We start from the raw sequence: 5,168 nt of genomic DNA, 5'->3' as shown, positions 1-5,168 counted from the left end.
AAGGTGTAGAAGCCAGGAAGACCAGCCAACCTCTTACAATTTCACATCACAGAAATCTATCAGCTGCTTGTCTCAATCGATCCCTTCGTCTGTGTTATTATGTGCCTTTCTTTAGCATTAAGCAAAAGAAGTTCTGTGCTAAAAGTGTGTAAAGTAAGAAAGTATTCTACTATTGAAGCATTCTTCTCTCCCCAGGGCATGAAGGTAATAAAAACTGTACAGACCTTAAGTATCTCCTTGTTCCTTTGCAACGCCCTCAAGTATACGGTGTAAGATGATTGTATAATGATTTCTTAATGCTTCGTTCTAAATATGACCCTGGGCTGTCAGGTGTAATCTTGGGTCATTAAATGTAAAGCATTAAAGTATTAGTGCTGCTTTAATTACCCACTGTTGACCGTACTGCAGGCGTGTAGCGCTCAGTGCTGGTGGGTTGATGAGTTGTCAGAGCAAAAGGGATTAACTCGGAGATCTTATATTAGACTATTAGTGTGGCTGCCAACCTCATCAAGGTATACAGTACTGGACGTCTCACTGTTGTATCTCATTTAATTAAGAATTACTTTCAAGAAACAACAATTATTCAAGTCCCCGAAAATCTCTTCCAAAGATCATTTGTTCCAGCAGCGATTACGACCTATATTTCAACACATTCTCACTCCCATAGGGTCAAATCCAGACATTTGGTTGCCCTTTAAGATAAAAAAAACAGAAACAATCTGGATTTGAAGCTGTTAATGTCCAGCTTGTGTCCTTGTTCGACTCGCCCCCCCCCCCCGTTGGCGAGGCTCCAGCCCCGGCAGCTGTCAGTCCTGTTGATGGGTTGTCTAACAGCCTGTGGCTGAGGTAAAAGCTAGCGTCGGCCCTGAGGGGGCTGCTGATTGCAGCCAGTCAGCTATAAATAACGCTGTGTGCACAGTGTTAGTGTCATTAGAAAGGCTTAATTCCTCAATTTTTCTAAAGATTGCTGAGGCTACTGGCCGAGGCCCGCTGCCCACACATTTAAAAGATGAAATGTGTGATTAAATCAGGGGTTTTGTTTTATTTATTTTCGTTCATTAAATGCTAACTGTCACTTTATCCGACTTTTTGGCCACTAAGGTTAGTGTTCCAACTTTTTGTTTAAACTGGAAGTGTCAGTGTCTGAAGTTAAGCCTACCTGTGGAGTCAGATAAGGAGTGTTATCTTGACTCCAGATTATCTTCTGTCAACTAGGACTGAGAAGGGAGTGGACCAGCGGCTCTGACAGCTGTCGATTTGGTCAGAAAATCCGTAACACTGTGAATAACCAGAAATATATGGGTTTTCTTATGCCATGCCAATCTCTATAGCAGGAGTGTTCATAAAGGGCCACACCAGAAATTAAGCATCACATCAAGGGTCGGACATGCATAACTTATTGTCAGCAGCTTATAGCGACAAAAAAGTTCCTTAGCCATCATGAAATGCCTGAATACTTAGCATGTCGCTTCATGCAGTGTAGCCGCGGTAACGTGGCCGGAGCAGATGAAAATATAAAGAACTCTGATTTCCTTTAAGAGAAGAGAGAAAGAGAGATGTAATGCAGGAGAGGCTCGGTAGCCCAGCAGGTGTGAGTGGAGGAGAGAATAACTTGTATGCACATATTAGTAATTCATGCTCTCTAAATAATTAAGTCCTTCCTTTGAAACAATAATTTGTGCCCATGAAATAATAACTCACATTCACATATTAGTCACTGTGCTTGAATAAAAGTTCAAGGCCACAAATAATGGTGTAAAAATGCCTTACTACGACTTATTACATTACATTCTCCTCTGCATTTAGCAGCTGGTTTATAAGTATTGATCCATATCTATAACTCTTCCTATAATAACTGATTCCCGGGCACACCAGTGCAAGGTAAGATGGCTGACCATCCCGGGTTTTGGGGGTTAAGTGTCTTTCCCCAAAAACACGTTGACATGTGGTCAGGGGGAGCAGGGGGTTTGATAGGGTTTCTCCAGATACCTCTGCATAAGGGGACGCTTTTAAAAACGGCGGCGTGCCAGAACATTCCAACTCCCATCTCGTCAAATACGGACGCCTGGTTGGGTGTCCCCTTTAGCGTCTATCTAAACACGCTTTATGGGAACGTGCTGGGCTGAGACTGTTGGCTGTTTGACACAGTTTAGGAAAAGATAACTTATAAGACTTAAAAGACTTATAAAAGGTTTGTTTACCTGACACACAGGACAAGAACGGGACAGTTGGGTTTTGACAACCCACAACGGGACAGTTGGGTTTTGACAACCCACAACGGGACAGTTGGGTTTAGACAACATACAATGGGACAATTGGGTTTAGACAACCTACAACGGGACAGTTGGGTTTAGACAACATACAAGGGGACAGGTGGGTTTAGACAACCTACAACGGGACAGTTGGGTTTAGACAACATACAAGGGGACAATTGGGTTTAGACAACCTACAACGGGACAGTTGGGTTTAGACAACATACAAGGGGACAATTGGGTTTAGACAACCTACAACGGGACAGTTGGGTTTAGACAACATACAAGGGGACAGGTGGGTTAATGAAATGTGATACAAGGGACACAAACCCCAATCTCCTGGGTAACAGTCCCGTGGTGTTTGACCCATCCACCCTCCCAATGCAGAATTTCTCTGCAGGTCTTTCACTCTACTGTTGTCTCTCTACTGTTGTCTCTCTACATACTACTCTCTACTGTTGTCTCTCTACATACTACTCTCTACTGTTGTCTCTCTACTGTTGTCTCTCTACATACTACTCTCTACTGTTGTCTCTCTACTGTTGTCTCTCTACATACTACTCTGCTGTTGTCTCTCTACATACTACTCTCTACTGTTGTCTCTATACTGTTGTCTCTCTACTGTTGTCTCTCTACATGCCACTCTTTACTGTTGTCTCTCTACATAGTACTCTCTGTTGTCTCTCTACATAGTACTCTCTACTGTTGTCTCTGTACATAGTACTCTCTGTTGTCTCTCTACATACTACTCTCTACTGTTGTCTCTCTACATACTACTCTCTACTGGTGTCTCTCTACATAGTACTCTCTGTTGTCTCTCTACATAGTACTATCTACTGTTGTCTCTCTACATACTACTCTCTACTGTTGTCTCTCTACATAGTACTCTCTGTTGTCTCTCTACATAGTACTCTCTACTGTTGTCTCTGTACATAGTACTCTCTACTGTTGTCTCTCTACATTCTACTCTCTACTGTTGTCTCTTTACATACTACTCTCTACTGTTGTCTCTCTACATAGTACTCTCTACTGGTGTCTCTCTACATAGTACTCTCTACCGGTGTCTCTTAATTACGTATAAAGTGTCAGTTTTACACAGCACCTTTTTTGCTGCATTTGGCCTAAGGACACAGTTTTTGTGGGACTTCCCCTCTCTACGACAGGATGTCTTTGGGCCATCAGACTGAAGTGCACCAAATATAAAGAATCAACTCCCGACAACGCTTTATGACACCGTCATAGAGACACAGACGAGAGAGGCTCAGTGTGGCTGAAGTAGCGAGCCCACAGTGAAGGACCACTTAACCGTTTGGTGTCTCTATCTGGCCTCCGGGAATAGTTTGCTCAGCGCTCAACATCACAAGGCTGCAGCCGAGGTAGAGACAGGTCTCTCCACCCGCAGTACTTTATCATTTAAAAGTGGTCCAACGGAGGGAGAGGGAGGCCTTTTGCAAAAGACCCAAGCCGCTCAAATGAAAACGAGAACCCCGTGTCAAGTTTAAGTGGGCCAGTTTAAAAGTTAAGGGTCGATGCAGCACATTGCAAAATTACCTCCTCTCTCGGAGGACAGAACACGCCGCCACGTCACTTACAAGTTAGCAGGAAAAGGAGAAGCTGCTGGACAATCTCCCCGGTAATAACGGGTCGAGACACTCAGCACTTCTAAGGCCGGGAACGCTGGAGAGATTCACTAAAGTGGAGAAAAGATTGGCTGCCCGGAGAGAGAAAGAGTCAAGAGAGGGGGAGGGAGAGGGAGGGAGAGAGAGAGAGAGAGAGAGAGAGAGTCAAGAGAGAGAGAAAGAGAGAAAGAGAGAGAGTCAAGAGAGAGGGAGAGTCAAGAGAGAGAGAAAGAGAGAAAGAGAGAGAGTCAAGAGAGAGGGAGAGAGAGATAGAAAGAGATGGACAGACAGTACAGATAAAGAGAGAGAGATAGAGACAGAGAAGAGAATCAAAAAGAGATCTGTCATTTAATGACATAATTGTTGCTTTTGCTCAAATGTTAACATTATGTTTTATTGTCTGCATCCTACTGTACAACTGTATGGAAATGTGTTCACTGTGCACTTTAGCAATAATGTGCGTCAATACATTATTGCCAATAAAGCCTCTTTGAATTTGAAGAGAGTCAAGAGAAAGAGAGAGAGAGAGAGAGAGAGAGAGAGAGAGAGAGAGAGAGAGAGAGAGAGTCAGTGATGGAGGACTCCTGGGAGAGAAGATTGTATTGATTTCATCTTCGCTCCCTCAGGACTGGACAAACTACAGAAAACCACAGCCGTATGTCAGTGATACGTCCCAGGACTCTGAGGATGAAATCAGTCCCTCACCCAACGAACACAATCATCATATCATCTATCTATCCATCTTACATCCATCTATCATCCATCTATCATCATCCATCCATCCATTGACCCATCCATCTAACCATCCATCCATCCATCTATCCATCGTCCATCTATCCATCCATCCATTCATCCATCCATCCATCCGTCCATCCATCAATCCACCCACCTATCCATCCATCCATCCATCCAACCAGAAACTAATGCGTGCCACAACCTTGAACTCACCTATGCAATGCAAAACGCATAAACAGAATCAATAAGACTTCAAATAGATTTTGAGGTGTTTTTCGTGTTCAGTTGACGACAGACTTTGTTTTTCTGAGTTTTCTTCCAGTCCACCAGACTGAGTGGTCAGGGATAGAGGGTTTGTTGCTTTGTTTGCATTTTCTTTTTGAGTTTTTTTGCTTCTCTTTACAACATTGTTGGTGCTTTGTACTGTTTTCAATGCATACATGAACTAAACTCAGGCCTTCACACCATGCGAGCCACCATGCAGGCCACCATGCAGGCCTCCATGCAGGGCACCATGAGGGCCACCATGAGGGCCACCATGCGGGGCACCATGAGGGCCACC

General features: G+C 43.8%; 1 long non-coding RNA gene across 1 annotated transcript in view; it reads right to left on the bottom strand.

The window, feature by feature from the left end:
• Window positions 1-531: 531 nt before the first annotated feature.
• LOC117939570 overlaps window positions 532-5,168 on the bottom strand; it is a 20,470-nt gene continuing 15,833 nt past the window's right edge. The window contains exon 3 of the long non-coding RNA XR_004655620.1: window positions 532-543. This is a non-coding gene — a long non-coding RNA (uncharacterized LOC117939570). The remainder of the gene's footprint in view (window positions 544-5,168) is intronic.

The sequence above is a fragment of the Etheostoma cragini genome, chromosome 24 (assembly GCF_013103735.1).
Source record: "Etheostoma cragini isolate CJK2018 chromosome 24, CSU_Ecrag_1.0, whole genome shotgun sequence".
NCBI lineage: Eukaryota > Metazoa > Chordata > Actinopteri > Perciformes > Percidae > Etheostoma > Etheostoma cragini.
This window is presented reverse-complemented; position numbering and strand designations above follow the sequence as displayed.